Below are 17,188 nucleotides of genomic sequence, written 5' to 3' on the forward strand. Positions count from 1 at the left end.
AATTAGCTAAGAAAATTCGAATTTGAATTCTATTTGTAAAGTTTAAGGTGCATTTAAATATCAACAAGTTATTATAGATCGCAATTATATATATAATTAATTCTCAAAGTTTATTATTTGACACAAATTGGCTCAAATGGGTATAGAAGCAATTTAATTTATATCCGTTCATCTATAAAACCAGCTGTGACTCAATCCGCAGCGATGTATTGTAGAAATGTGACCTAGTTTTTGTTCTTTAATTAAAGAACTCTTGTGTCATGTCAATTAATGGACAATTGTCTGATGCAATCCCTTAAATGTACTCAGCATTTTATAGCGGTAATTCACGACACATTTCCCCAACTCCTCAATATCCCCTCCCCGGCTGTCGTCTGCAGCTCACCTACTTACAAGCAAAATGCGCCCGAAACCTTTTTGCGCACGTCAAAGCGGCTTAGCTTCGGCTTGAGTGCACAGCGGGTGTGAAAGAGAGCGCATACGCACATCCGTTATGGGCATAACGAGCCCATTGGCATTACTCAAGCGTCTGTCTAAAAGTTACTCTGTCCGCCCCCCTTCCACTCCACTCGACGGCTTTATACCGTACAGCATACATACATACATACATATGTACGTAATCCCAGTGCACTTTTGACTCGTCTCGTCTGCTGCTCCATATAAAAGACAGAATCTTATTGCTTCCGCTGCTGTTGTTGTTGACATTCCCTGTAATTAATCGCAATGAGTAAGGTATATACTAGACGTGGACTACAAATCTGTGTTGCAGGATTATTTAGTGTCATAGCACATAAATATCTTTTATTGATCAAATTGAGTATTTTATATATGAGGTGAATTATTCAAATGTGTTTTAAAATAAATATGTATTATAGAAACTGTATAGTATATGTATCAGGTTACTTCTTGGAAAACATTTTAAGCTCTGTTCTCTTAACGTTGCAACGTGTTGGTAGCAGTGAGAGCTAAGCTATCAGACTACGTGTCGCCCAGCTATTTACAGGGTATTTTCTCGTCAAGCATCGCTAATTTAGTTTCTACTATGCTGCTGCTGTTATCATTATAACAGAGCCGGCTGGCTGTTGTTGCTGTTACCTGTTGCCAATGCCGGTTGCTACTGGTAGCCCCATTTCCTTTGAGTGCATTAGAAGTCAAGTGAATAAACAGCAGCTGAAGCAGCAGAAGCAACAACAACAAATAACACGTTGTGGCTGGAAACCGTTGCTCGCAAGTTGCTTGACTTTTTGGTCTTGGCCTTAAAAAGCGAACCAAGCTAACTTGTTGCGCAACACACAAGAAGAAGATGTTGCGAGAGTGTGGGGACCGGCAAGACTTCCCCGGTTCAAAGAAGAAGCAGCAGCTGAATCAACGCACACTGCAGACAACTGTTGGGGCTGGAGCTGGAGCTGGAGCTCGACACTGTGGCACTTGGTCGAGTGCAACGAGTTTACTTTTTGTTGTTTTTTTGGTCTTTTTTGCTAATACCCTCAATCCATTTGATATGGCCAAGTCAAGGCATAATATGTTGCTGCACATGCATGTCACAGTCAGTAAAGGAGTAAGGGATTATGTTATGAACTTGTGACTTTATAAATCATTAATTTCTCTATATTATATAAAATAGAATATTACAATTAGGAATTTTCTAAAATTCAAAAAACAAATTCTTAAAAATTTATTAATACTATAAAATTTATGAATACTAATTTATTAATACTATATTCGTATATGAATTTTAAATTATTATTTTGTAATATTCTAAAAGTCAGAAAAAAAAAATTAGAAAATTTAAGTTTTGTATTATTATTATTGTCTGAGTTTAAGATCTACATTTTAACTGAAATAAAATAATCATTCAAAATTTACTTCTCCATTTGTAGGGTATTTTCAAGTGCCATACTCCCATCTAAGGCACGCTTACTTGGCTTTGGTGTGGCTTGTTGTCTTGGTTATTAGGCAGCAGCTGTTGCCAAAAGTTTTGTTGTTGCTGCTGTTTTCTTGGCCCGTTTATCGAGCCGACTGCCTGTTGCACTTGTTCTCGTTCCCGCTCTCATTCCCGCTCTAGCTCGGCCTCTGACTCCAACTCGGACTCAGGCTCTTGTTCTGGTTCTGGTTCTGGTTCGTTGAATGAGTTTGGGGCTGGTTCAGCTTAGTTGGTTTGCTAGTTTGCTTATTGCTTATTTTTATTCATATGCAAATTATGTTGCTAGCCATGTACACATCCAATACAAGCATAAAGACAAATACACATACAACATATGTATGTGTCTGTGTTATAGAATATATGTTCATATAAGTATACATTTATTTGTTAGCTATTGTTTCACAATAGGTCGCTGATGACGGGTGTTTTTTGATTAACATATAAATTAAAGTGAAATCTAATTATTCCATGTTATATGATAATATAATAGCTGAAGGAAATTCGATCTAAGAGTCTCGCCAATTATTATTTAGTTTACAAACCTTATTGTCACAAAATAATGTTTCAATTATAAATATTGTTTGATTCGGACAATATTTATGGAATTCGTGCTTGGTTTAAATGTTGTATAATACATGAATGCCAAATGATAACTGAGAGAGAGAGAGAGAGAGGAAGGCATTGTTTATATAATTTGTGATATATAATAAAAATAGGTCAAAATTGTTCTAGTGCCAACATTATAATATTTATTGAATATATTTGCAAATCAAATGGATATGCCTGTATACTAAAATTTAAACGAATTGAATTTAATGGTAAAAAAAGTGAAGCTGAATTAGAGAAAACTGAAGGAAATATATAAATATAAATATGAAATAAAAATAATAAAAATATCTAATAGTATTTATCAGAAATATGAAAGATGTTAAATCAAATTATTAAATAGAACAAATATTTATTAAACTTACATATTCCATATTGATGATTTTGAATAATTATTGTGGGAACCAAAAATTGGAATATCAGATAATTATATGAGCACTTACAAACCCTCACCTAAACGTGATTTTAGACACAAATACTGAGGGATGTTGGAAAGGGACCAACAAAATATTCTCTGCAGCAAAAACCAAGTTCTTTTTTAAACATGTTAACAGGCGTAACATAAATTTGTATATTGATAAAAATTTAAGGACGCGATGAATTCGGGAAAGTCCTGACTTAGATGCGGAGAGTGAATACTATTCAATTTACAATTTTACAGCTAAAATGGGAAAGTTTTCGCATTGCATTTATGAGATAAATAAGACTGCCCGCCCAGCGCGGGAATTTCAATTAATACTGGGCAAATATTTGCGGCCTTTTTTTTTTACCATTTTTAGAATATTTGCTATTTTATGTTAAATTGTATATTATATATATATATATATATATGTATATTATTTGCTTTCTAGGGTATGTAAATTATGAAGCTAAATTTAATTAAAGTTCACTTCATTAGATTTCAATTATTTCATTACTGAAATACATCTGGGATGAAAGTCATTTACGAAATAATTAAAGTAATGTCTCTCTATCTCTTGAGTAAAACTCACGAGTAAACGTTTCTTTCATTCCCCCTTCGCTTCCTCTTCTTTTCCCTCGCGCATCGTTAGTTCAAAAGTTCTTCAGCCGGTGTCAGTTTCGGCATCGAAAATCTTGTTCCGCAACAATTGCAGGTTGAATGAACTGTGAATATACAACAATAGCAGCTGCCCTGTACTTAATCGTAAGGTTCACAGTAGTCAAAAATCTTTAAAGTAAGTGGTAGAGAAAAAGAGAGAGGGAGACGGAGACGGAGAGATAGAGAGGGAGGGCAACAAAGTCCAACCACAAAATGTGCGATGCGATCTGTCTGGGAACCTTCTCAACAGTTCATTATTTCATTATTTCCATTTATGCTCACGCAACACTCATTTATAGTTATTCATATTCACGCATTCGCATTCATATTCATATTCGTATTCGTATTTATTCAATGGCTGTTGCACACGCTCTTGCTTCGTTTAGTTCTTTTTTATTGCCTTTACCTTAATCGAATTTCTGGGCTTTTTCACCTGCTCGTTCGTACTTGTTTGTGTGTGTGTGTTTTTGTCACCTGTTTAAGCGGTTCTTTAAAGCGGATTTCAGTTAGCATTTACTTCATTTACTTAGTAGTTTCGTGTGTTTTGTTATTGCCGCAGGCGTGTTTTTTAATTATTTTTTTCAAACCCTTAAAAATGCAAGAGGAAAAAATTTATGAAAACTATTTTCAGCTCTGGTCAAAGTTTTTAATTACATAACTCGGTTGCCAGGGGCATAGCAGAGGCGTTAGCTTAAAAGGGAAAAGGCGAGAGGCGTGGTTGCAGCCAGCATACCTGGCCGACTTCAAAAAAGAAGGAAACGGAATAAACTCTTTCAAAATAAAACAATCTTAAACTGGCCACACTTAAGCCTTAAAGTAAATATTTACAGGCAAATAAATAAATAATGATATTTAGTCAGTCATTTAAGCAACTATGACAACTGAAAGCTCACAAAATATAATCTTAAATAAAAAGAGGAGGAACTTATTAATATGTTTTACATTTTCTCTTCGCTTGTTGGGTTTAATTATTCATGCAGTTGCAGTGTAGAAAATCCTTTAAGTCTGGAACTTGAGAGTATTTAATCAAACAAATATAAATAGTTCAGTAATTTCTTAAGGAAATGTTCCAGTCATATGGTAGCCGAAAGCCATTGAGAAAACTAATGAGACGCTCTGTGAAGTAAAAAGGCACTCGAATAAAGCAAACTTAACAAATGTGTGTTTTGGTACGTGCCAAATGAAAATGAAACAGGAGAGCGCACAAATTTAATAAATATTAAATGAGCTTGTCATAAGCACACACTCAGACACACACACATTTACGCACACAGACTCACTCAGATGAGAGAAACCCTTGTTCCAATTACAAGGATGCGAGCGCTTTGGCTGCTGCAGCACTTCGATAAGGTGCCGAAAAAGAAAATACCTCTAAGCCAGGCCCGCAAAAGCCACTGCCACAGCGCGGCCAAGCAAATAAACACGCACTTACAGGCTTACAGCTCCTCAAATACTGCAGCCCCCGAGCACCACCCGCCGCTAACCACCCTGCCCCAATCCCATTCCAACTATTTGCTCCAAGTCCGTCCTAGGCATTCCGAGGACATAAATAACATGTGACAAAATAAATGCCACTAAAGTAAAAGGGCCCAAAAGTCAACTCAAAGAGAAGGCACGCAAGGAACAGGTGACAGGATGGGCTGCAAGGGGGCGAGGGGGGGCTACGGTAAGGTATGCGTGTCCTTGTGGCATGCAACAAATGTCGAACAAATCGATGCCGAGCAGCGACAAATACCGAAAAAAATGTGATTATAAGCACATAAAACTGCCTGTGAAACCTTCGTCTGCCACCATGCCTGTCCCTCTCCCTCCCTCCCTCGTCGCCCTCGACCTGAAGGTCCTTCCATTTGGTGCGTGTCGCCAAGTCCTAGTTTGCCCGTTCGCAGCGGAACTTGTTGAATAAATAAGGAAATGAAAAGCAGCCAAACACATAGAGAACTGTCACAAAGTCTCAGCTCGATTGCTACGCAGGATATCCTCTGCCACGCCCGCTGCCCAGTTGCCCAGCTGGCCGCCCCTTGTTAGCTCGCCCTATTAATAGAGCCCGCATAGCGTGAAATGCCCGAATTGTAGTTATGTTCGCCCTGGGACCAGCCAGACATCTGTAATTGGTGAAAATGGACGGCAGGATGCGCCGGATGACCTGCGCCGGGCCAAGGATGCCGCGTCCTCCAGTTTAGATGCGCATCTCCTAAATAGCGCCAAAACTGTGCTAGCTTATCATATGACTATTATCATGGCAGCCTAATAATGAAGACGATGCTCATTAAGAGAGCGAGTGTAAGCTCCATTAACGACTGATAGCAAGCTCTGGACATATTGGAGTTGCTCTCTGATAGAAATTTAATTGGATTTTCGAAGAGTCAAGTTGTAGGTGAAAAGTGTTTTTATTGCTCTCTAGCTGTGGATGGGAGTTCAGAAGGTATCGTACTTTACTGAAAGTATTCCTAATTTTCACATTTTCCAAGAAGTAAATCTTACAAAAGTAATTAATTTTTTTTTTTTTTTTTTTTTTTTGTTTAAATAAAAGTAAATTGATCTAGAATTTCTCAAATTACAAAGTTGTATTATATCCAGATAAAAATATCGCATACACTCATATATTTGTATATATTAATTTTCACACTTTGTCTTATATCACTTCAGTTACCTATTTAAATATATTTAGCATTCTAATAATAGAGTTTTTAAATGTAATAAATTTTTTTTATTGAAAAAGAACTCCAATTAGCTGTCATTTTTTGCACAGTCCCACGGCGATTAGGTAATATTTGCTTTTACAGTAAAGTAGTTAAATGCCATGGGAACTTGACGAATAATAAACGAATACGATTTTTATTTACTCAACATTCACACGATTCAAAGCGTTGGGCAAACAGCCAAAATTTTTTGGGTATGTGGATAAACAGTTCTCAACGATTCTGTTTGTACAATCTAATGGCAAATATTCACTTCACAGCTGTCAATAGAATCTAATTTTGGTGTTCATTGTGTGTGTGTGTGTGTAAGTATGGGTGAGGGGACATGCACACTTTTCTTTTGGCCCGAGTTCTGGCCATAATTGGCTGCCAAACTGGGGCCGGCCAGCAGAGGGACCGAAACGTGCTGCCATGTTTCCATAAAGTTTTATCTCCTACCTGTTTACCTGCTGTATCACGGGACCTACTCTATGTGCTTTAGCTGCAACTTTTTATAAGAATTCAGATGGGGTGTCGGTAGTTGTGTCGGTAAAAGATTGTACAACTTGTCCAACTGCCGTGAGGCTTGATTGACAAAGTTAGTCAAGTTAAACTCCAATTTAAATTTCATAATCGATGAGAATAATATTTATTGTTATTTATTTAAATGCGAGTTTTCCAAAGCTACTCAATATGATTAATATCGAAAAATATCGTTAAAGTGATTCGCGAATATTAACATCTAAAATTAGAATGCATTTTCGGCCACCTGTTTTACTAATAATTTTTTTTTATATTCATGGATGATTGTTCATATTAAAATGTCTATGATTTGAGGTCTACAAAGACACAATGAATATACTCCCACATAATTTTTTTCTGTTATCTTGCCTTAGAGGGTATTTCCTCTTCAACAAATCTCAATCTAAGCCACTCTCACTTGTTTGCTTTCAATTTGTACACAAATTGGACACAAAACAAAGAACTGTTATAGTCGGGCGTTATCGACTGCATAACACTCATTCCCAGCCCCAAAGCTGCCAGATCCACCAAATCTAATTTATTTTGGATTCTAAGCCCGAAAATATATTCCAAATTTCCGGTAGCTTCAATAGTGTCGTCATATTGACAGACGGACTGATGGACTAACATTGCAAGAAACCAATATACCGATTCAACTTTCGAGAATGAGTATAAAAAGTTCTGGCTCGTTGCGTACACGCCACATTGCACGCTGTTGCGCCGTGTACGGACATACTCCATCCGAGTTGTCATACTTTTAGTTATTTTCTTTTGGCCAAGTTGTGCGTGCCATGTTATTATGATTCTTATTAAGTATTTATTGTAATGTTTTGATGTTGATATTATTTCACTCATATTTCAATAAGTTTGCCGTTAGTCATTCTCCGTTCCGTATTCATACCCCGGCGGCATTTCGTTTCCGTCAGCAGCAATAACCTTGCCATAGCTGCAGCCGCAGTTCAGCCCTGGCCTTAGCCTTTAAGCTTGGTTGAGCCACAGTGCTCGTCCTCGTCCTCGTCTCGTTACGTCTGGCTAGTATCCTTGAAATATGGTCGGAGGCCTGCAATTGTCCTTGCAGCTCGGCAAAAGTCTTTTGTTTTTCCGTATTGAGTGCGGCTTGGCCACACAGTTGCAACTATTCCTAGATCTCTAAAGTGAACAATGCAATTGAAAAGAACACCGAAAGGCGATGGTCTGAAGTGCCCGCCGAAAGATACCCTGTATACGATAACCATTGTATGAGAAAGATTTTTCTTGAGTCATATTTATGTTTCTAATTATATTCTTATTAAAGTTATTAATTATATATTATTAATATTATTTATATATTATTAATTCAAATTGTATAATTATAAAGGGAGTTTAGCTTAAAGAAACTCAAAGTTGAGTTCTTTACATCCAATTGTATTTAGTAAACCTCTTTGTATTTTGAACTGTAATCGAATGGCACCATCCCTTCCTCATCGATACCCATTTCTTACAGGGTATTTGCATTTTAATACCGTTGCATACTTTGTTGCGCTGTTTGTGAATCGCTGTCGCTTGGTCTCAGTCTCAGTGGCTTATTGTGCTCGATATTTCTCGCTTACTGCTCCATCAACTAGCGTCCCGAGCTCTGCAGATTCTATTGGAATATATATTGGCCGTCCCCAAATGCATTTGCATGCTGATTGCTTTTGCTTCTGCCCCCTGGCTGGGCCGCCGGGATATGCAATAACTTTGATCCTGTTGCAGCGACACATAAAACTTTCGCCCAAACTCTCGAAGTAAACAAGTTGCCAACTGAATTGCTTTTGACCTACGCACTCTCTCTCTCTCTATCTCTCTCTCTCCCAACGTGACAATGCCCCAGCGCTAAAAGCGTGCAAATGTTGCGCAATTTGTTAGCCGTAAAGCCGGCTAACTATTGAATAACAACAACTGCCAAGTTCATGGAATTGGATTACGGGTTCTGTGTGCAGTTTCAAAAGAGTTTGAGGGGCTGCTAAAAGATGTAAGGAGTGGTTTCCTAGGCAGCACCCTCCACATAACTGCTAACGTGTTGCTTATGTGGAGCACCGTGTTGCATAAAGCGAAAAATATCTGTGCACCGTCAGCACTCTGCTACGCGACTGCATTTCGCTTATGAATGCAAACTATTATATGAGCAAGGATTTGTATTTCCGGCAAAAAACAGCAGTATTTACAGGTGGTAGATTTAATGGAATAGAACGGAAGCCAAGTACTACTTTAAGATTATTTTGTTTGCTTTATTTACTCTTACTCATTCTATGTTATGCAACGAGCTACATTTCGACAGTCACTACTATTTCTCACTCAGTGCAGCTGTTACTATTTGTACTATTTAATGTTTTCTTTCACCTCTAAATCTATCTTATCTTACCTCTATTATTACAATAATTTTAATAATATACTTAAAGTTTAGCTTCAATAAGCTTTAGCTATTTCTATAGCTATTTTAGAGCCAAAAGATGACAATTATTAGGAGGACTACTATTTCTTTTATAACGAACTTTAATTCTAACTCTATTATTTCTCCTACTACTGTAATACTGCATTCCCTCTCTTCAACTATTATTACTACAGCTTTATTATTAACACTCCTGCGACTATTATATAATTACTACTAGTAATACTGCGATTTTTCTGCAGCTACTAGTATTTAGCTACTACACTCTACTTCTAATACTTCTACTATACTTTTACTGCTATCATAACTACTACTATTACTTCTACTATTATTATTACTATTATTATTATTATATTATTATGATTATTTTTATTACGATTAAAACTATTACTACTTTTCTTTACTACTTTTCTGTACTACTACTTTACTCTTACTGCCACTATTACAATTTCTACTATGTATTTCTGCTTCTGTACCAATTAATAATACTATTATTAATACGACGACTATTACTACTACTCTACTTTGACCACTCCTGCTACTACTCTGCTTTTTCGGCAGCTATAGCTTTTACCTATACCATTATTGCTACTCTAGTTTTAGTTACATTACTTCTACTTTTACTACTATATATATCTATAATTCCTACTATTTCTACAACTGTTCTACTTTTACAGATTTAAATCTACTATTACCACTACTGCTGCTGCTGTCATAACTTTAACTACTATTGCTGACACTGCTGCATTACTTCTTCTTGTATAGTAGAGTAGTGACTACTAATTGTTTTTACTATTGACAGTAATATGCCTTTTTATATTCTTACTTATGGAGTAGTATGAGTAGTATAATGGTAGTATAACGAGTTTCAATACTTGTACGGCAACAGCTCCCAATGCTCTTCATACTTATCTACTGTAATTAGAAATTACCAATAATGCTTTTATATATCTACTGCTACTTCTGCCAACCGCATCTTCTATCGACTATCTATCAACTCTTATCAGATACGACATGCCTCAATCAGTTTAACGGGAATGTTAATGAGCAACAATCCGGTTTGCCTGCAGGATATGTGCAGCCATCAATACCCGATAACGTACACTGACGAGAAATTCATGTGTTGCGCATCTCTTTTGGTTGCCATAGGATCCTTTCAATTTGCACACACGCACACATACGCAAAAGAGAGCTTAACAGCATTGTCCTGGGCAGAAGTAGAGACAAAACCTAATCAGATTGTTGGCTGCATTGTTGGGAGTCAGCGCCTGGGCTTGGCCCATAAATTACTTTCGGTTTCTGTTGCTGCCTCGGCATCGGCATCGGCATCGGGTCTTTGGCAGGAAATACACCTTTTAACTAAGCTGCAAACCGGACCCAAAAGCCGCCAGACTGCGACTGCGACTGCGAGTGCCCTGCCAGCAGCAAGGAGCAGTTCGCAATAAATCACGAAAATTGTCGCAGCCTGTTGTTTGTTATTGCTCTTGTTGTTGTTGTAGTTGTGGCTGCTGCTGTTTGCAGTTTGCTGGGAGATTTTTCATTTTATGGCAACTGGCATTGTTGTGACACTCGTTTGTTGGCGCTGTTACTGTTGCTGTTGCTGCTGTTGCTGTTTCGCTTCTGGGCAACGTCCTCCGCAAATCCTGTCATGCAAATTATGTTGAGCCTTTTGTCCAAATGCAATGGCCTGGCACATATTTTCTTTTATATTGTGCAGCCCGCTACGCATTATTATATTATTTATGTTTATTTACAGACACCCGCGCTCGTTCGTGCTTACTGAATATAAAAAATAAATACAGCTTGCGCAAAAAATGTAGAATAAAATAAAATAAACTCAGAGAAATAAATATATTTGCTGCCTTGTTTGTTCAGTCTGAAATGGCAAATGAAGTGTGCTTAATCAGTGCTTAAATATTAAAAATTACATTCAACAAGCTTTCTTATGACAGCAAATATTGTTCTACGAATTTGCGTGGCTAGAGAAACAATTTACTCAAAGCTTGTTCCTTGTATTATTTCACTCAAATATTCAAGTATTACAACTGAGCTTACCTTTTGACTGCAGCTAAGACTCAATCAATCTCGTAGCACAGCAAATTGAGTTATACTTATACAATTTTGTTTCTTCTTTGCATTTACAGAACTTTCTTGGGGAGGAGCTTCACAGGCAGGAGGCGGAATCGGAATCGGCAGCAAATTGAAATTGTAAGTGAAACGTTTTTATAAATCTACATTAAATTGTGCGCTGTTGCCAGCAACGACTCAGTGGCAAAGTGCGTGTGAAATGACTTCTAGCGCTTTTTGGCGCAGCGTCAACGGAGCGTATGATTGATATGCGAAGCGTAATCGCGCGCGTGCGAATCCTGTGGCTGGCTGCAAATTTAATTTGATGCCACGGTGTTAAATAGCGCATAACTAGCCATGAAATGTGACACGTTCCCACCCAAGCCCAGCGCCCAGCCGCCCCAACAATCCAGATACCTGACTTGAATCGCAGCTCCTGCAAAGCATTTCAAATTGCAAAATTCGTGAAGTGTGGGCGAAGGCTTATGGACTTGTCAGAGCTTTAATTAAGTCAAGTTGAATTGTATTCATTCTGCTGAGCCGTCGAAGGAGTTGAGCTCAAGGAAAAGGCATCTAGATTATGCCACAAAACTGAGCTAATGAAATTTTGTGACAGCGGAAAATTCTTTAAATATTATCTGCATATTTAGAAACTGGAAATATGCGGGGAAAATAGAATCTTCAATTTATTCTGAAATAAATTCCTTATTCTTTCTGAATTGCGATTACCAATATTTTTACAACCGATTTTCGTATTTATAAAGTATCAAAAACCATAATATATGATTACAAATTATATATAAAAATCGTTGTAAAATATTTATGAATCATAAAATAAAACGAAATTCGTCATTCATGCAGTTTCTGCCTGGCACGAGTCCATTTAAAAATTCTTGCAAAATAGGTTTTTATCCTCTTCAATAAGGACATACGTTTTTGTCGCTTTCTACACCTTTGCCGTTCCCTCATTCTCTCAATGCACACACATCTAGCGGCATGTGAATGCAGTTTTAATTACAAGGCCCACGTCCAAATGTTTTGTCAAACAAAAGTTCTGCATTAAACCAAACACGTACAATGCGCCGAGGTTCTACAATGGCTTATATAAGTGTCTATTGATAAGCTGGACAGCACAGAGGGTGTGGTACATAAAGAGAAAGGAGAGAGGAAGAGAGAGAGAGAGAGTGTGTGTGTGTGTGTGTGAGAGTTACAAGGACAAAGTTTCTGTGGCTTTTGAGTTTGCACATGCTTGGAGTGCCTGTGGCTCGGCCAGGTTTAAGGGCACAGCATTGCTGATGGCAATTGTTATGAGAGGGCTTAATTAAGTCTATGAGCAGTGAAATTGCACAATTCTACAATGCGAATTCAGAGATTATTGGAAGCAAGCCCAGCTCAGTCTGGGCACAAAATAGGATTAGCAGAGAGCAATAAAAATGAATTTTGTTTGAAAAAGAAAAAAAAAACTGAGTAAAACTTGCTGCGCTTTTGCTCGGACACGAGTGAAAATATTCAGTCTTAAATTTCTCTTTATGTACATATTCTGTGTTATCTAAAAATGAATTCTTCCATACTTTGAGCTAATTCAATATTTACCTAATTCCCTAGTGAACGATAAGCGCTTATTCACATGCTCTGCGCTCCATTGTATCCTGTTTTGTTTCACATCTGCTGCGAGCTAACAACAATATTTTGTTTAATGCAACTGCGTCGTGCAGTGCCTTGGCTGCTGCACCATGTAGAACACATCACGCATACGCCCCGTTGAGCGCAAGTGAACTTCTAATTCGGTTATGTCGCTCGAGGAGCGTAAGGGGCGTGGCTGCATAGACGTAGACACGTGCCAAATGCTACAGCTACACTCTTTGACGTGTGTGTGTGTCACTGTGTGTGTGAGCTAGTGCAAACGTCGATTGGCAAAGCGAATGAATTATGCAAGTTGCAAGCACTCGAGATGCGGCGTGTGGCGTGTGGCGTGTGGCATCTGGCTCAAATCGAATTTATGCGCAGGAAACGTTTTCATTTTGGGTTCAAAGCGTTGCCTCGACTTTCAATTCAAGTGCCACATCTACGACTCGAGCTGCAGCTCAGAGAACTTCCACGCGCGCGCTTGCCTCGCGGGCTATCTCTAATTGTGAAAGGCCGTTGTCGGCCTAAATATTTAATATCTAGCCCCACTCGGCCGACTTCCCCCTGAAATGCTGGCCCGGAGGTCCTGTCAAATGGCCACGGGCTGATAAAATGGCGGCCGTGCCAACTCATTTGACGCCCGACCGGGCAAAACGTGGCCCATTTCCGCAAATGTCTTTTTGCCAAGCCGAGCGAAACGTGAGAAATAAATTTTAAATGCAAAGGCGCACAGCGCCCGCGCGCTTGTATAGAACCTTAAGCGGGGTGTGAGATACCCTGTAACCGAGCACTAAAAGCAAATGAGAAGAGAGCTGCAATATAAAGTAGACACGCTATGGGAACTTTTTGAAAATGCGCTATAAAAGTGAAGTAGAAAAACGTATATCACATCCACTGGTAAAAATTAAATTTATATATAATAACTATAATAATTTAATTAATGGAAAACCGACTCTAAAATATATAAATATTTTATTAATTTCATTTTAAATTTTAATGAACGAAATTTTAAATTTGATAGAAATATTTATATCTATTAATTATTATAAAATAATTATAATAAAAATTAAAATTAATAAATTTTATATGCATATATTTATTATAACTCTTATTATTATTATTATTATTCAATTTAATTAATCTAATTTTTTAAATTTTATCTTTATAATATATATATTTCTTTAAGTATATCTCATTAAATTTTAAAGAAATTCATAGTTAAATTGAATATACTTTATAATAAATTTAAAATTCGGATTTATGATGCATGTTCAATCTTACGATTTAAGCACTCAAAGTAAGTCCAAGCACATATTTATTCCATATACAAATGAAGAGCCATAGTATATAGAACTAGAACGCTTTATGAATAAAAGTTCAATTGATCAAGAGAATATCATATGAAAGAATATGTCTTATATGACTCTTTTATACATTCTCTTCCCATCTTCACCACGAGTACAGGGTATTTTCATAGTTGCGCTTTGTAGTTGACACAATTATAACTTGTTGAATTTGCGTGAGCTGCGTTCAAGGTAAAACATACGAAGGACATGGACATTGAAACATGAGGCGCCACCTACCTAAAGACTGCATAAAAATCCATGACAAAATGTTACAGATTGGCCAGCGCCGTGGCTGAAACTGAAGCAGCACGGACATAAAGCGGGCCAGAGTCGTGGTCGTAGTCATGGCCGTAACCGTAGCCGTAGTCGCAGCTGGAGACGGAGACTTAGCCAGAGCCGAGCTAGAGCCGGACGAGGCTGTTAAACGAGCCCCGGGCAAAGCTCGCTAAGAGAGCGAGCCAGCTATAAAAGAGATGAAGATAGAGAGTGAGCATGCTTGTTGTCCACAGAGAGAGATAGAGAGAGGGAGAGAGAGAAAGAGAGAAATGCATAGCGAGGCACGCCTGCATATTTAATCCTGTTGATTTTTATTTGCTGCTGTTACAACAACAACAAAAGCAGCAGAAACATCTACAGCTACAGCTACACGTTGTACTATTTTTATGGCTTTTTATCTACCTGATGATTTTACATGCTCTTTGTTGGCAAACAGCAGTTCAGCCCTGCCTCCATCTCAGGCTGTCCCCTGCTTAGAGCTCTCGCCGTGGCAGCAGCTGTAGAGTTTTACATGTTTTGTTGTGGTGCGAAGGTCGTACCGCTGCCGAGCTATCTGATTACCATGAGTATCAGCTCGCTAAAACGTACGATAAAGGTGTGGAAGTAGTTGAATTTCACACCTAAATGTTGAGTAATAAAAGATAAATAATCAGAGGCAAATGTGAAAGAAAGAGAGAATATTAATATAGCTCAATGTGAGAAAGGATGATATGTGCATATATTTCAGTATTCCTTTTAAAGTTAAAAAAAAAAGTAAAAATTACTTAGCTAAGTTTTTCCTAGAAGAAAGCAAATTGTTTAATCCTTAGATATCTTTAGATATTATATTTAACTCCGTTAGAATTTCATACTCATTTCTTAGTTAACTTCAGGCATGCCGTTCGTTACTAGAGTTTCCACTGTACATATGTTGACTTGTGTGTCGCAGTTGCCAATGCAAATGATTCTGGGCATTCTCATCCCCCCCCCCACAGCGTCAGCCGAATCGTCTAAATAACTTCAAAAGCTATCTACGATGTTTTTATATTTGCATTATTTTCTCGAAGGATATAAAAGTGAAAAACAGACAGCGAGCGACACAAAAAACAAATGCAACCCCTGCGACAGGTTGACATTTGCATCTGGCCAATGCCCAAGTTAAGTCGAAGGTTAAAGGCTTACCTGTTCATTGAGAGTTGATTTCTATACATATACGATATTATTTTAAACCTAATTGGAGAACACTATAAACTGAAGCAGTTCATGAATAATTAAATTAGATTGATAAGTAAAATTTTGAATATAGAATATAGAATAGAAACACCATTATATAGTACTAAAATTGTATTGTATCAATTTGAATTACTCTCAGTTGACACTTTCTATAGTTTATTTCGACGTAGTTATTTTGATCAACATTCATCTACTTAGCTAACAGAACATGTAAAATAAATAAATTCATATTGGGATGACATCAGAATATATCCGAAACGGTCGTTGAGCGGCGCAAGGTCGAGTAGGGGAGTAATAAAGTAAAACAAATAAACAAATAAATTAAATTCATAAACAAATGTGGCAACATTCACACAATTTTAATTCCAATGCCGCAATAAAGCAAACCTATGCTAAATAAATCAACTTCCCCCTGCCCGGAGCAACCATCAAATGGAGCTTTCGAAACTGGAACAGCAATTTGAGTGAGGGCTCATTAAAAATCAAATACCGTAAGCACAGACAACAATTCAACCAAACAGAAGCGTGGGAATTGTTAGGAGAGAGCAGGAAATGTTTAGAGTGCTGGGCAGGAGGCGCCGAATTGTTGACCAGAATGTGGACGGCCACTCAACCAGCTAAGCGCATCAAATCGACGCGTGTGGAGTGCGCCAAACGGGCCATCAATCAAACAATCAATCAATCAGCAAGTTAATCAGATAACGTTTAAAACTGATTGATTTACTCGTGTAGTCGCTGGAATAGTAGGGCGTGCAATAAAGAGAAAAGCCAGAAAGTGGGAAGAAAGCAAGAAAAAAGTACATAATATATTGCAGCCAGGGCCGAGCAACTCTTGAGCTATTCATACCGAATCTGGTTTGTTTGGCTAGCGCATATTTTTGTATTTCATAGGGATAGCAGAAGTCCCTACGTTAAATATTCAGCTATCCGAAACTCACATTGATGGAAGTTGCCGATGTTCTTTGGTAACTTCGACTTAAGTGAATTTAAAAAAGTTGAACTAAATTGACTTAAGGGTGCGAATAGAGATAATATCATGGGATAGTTTAAAGCAACATTTTTTAATCCTATCATGCATTTTTAAATTTAAATTTTAATTTTTTTTTTTTTCAATATACAACAGAATACAATTTTGCAATTTGCTACCTGTGAAATATTTTGATAGCATTGAAAATGGGAAATCAGGGTATAATGGTTTTGTTAAATAAATGTAACAGGCCGGAAAAGCTGTTGCAGACCCCATAAATAATATGTAGTAAGGCAACAAGCTATAGATATAGCTATGGAGTGTGCATAAAAGAATCGTGGAATGATTGGAGTATAAGCTCATTGCAGGGCTCAGGGAATTTTCTAGTGATGTAGTCTCGATTAGAGCACTTTTACCTCTTTTGGCTTGAATCCTTTAATATTTCTCTCGATGAGATGAGTATGTTTATTATATTTAACGTAGATTCTGTTAAT

The 17,188-nt window shown here is 37.5% G+C and overlaps 1 protein-coding gene across 1 annotated transcript in view; it reads left to right on the forward strand.

Moving 5' to 3' along the window:
* LOC6578010 overlaps window positions 1-17,188 on the forward strand; it is a 76,331-nt gene that overhangs the window by 41,079 nt on the left and 18,064 nt on the right. The window contains exon 3 of the mRNA XM_002003905.4: window positions 11,345-11,408. The gene's annotated coding sequence lies outside the window, so the exon portion shown is untranslated. The remainder of the gene's footprint in view (window positions 1-11,344; window positions 11,409-17,188) is intronic.

This window comes from Drosophila mojavensis, unplaced genomic scaffold (genome assembly GCF_018153725.1).
Source record: "Drosophila mojavensis isolate 15081-1352.22 unplaced genomic scaffold, ASM1815372v1 contig_49, whole genome shotgun sequence".
In the NCBI taxonomy this organism is placed as follows: Eukaryota; Metazoa; Arthropoda; class Insecta; order Diptera; family Drosophilidae; genus Drosophila; species Drosophila mojavensis.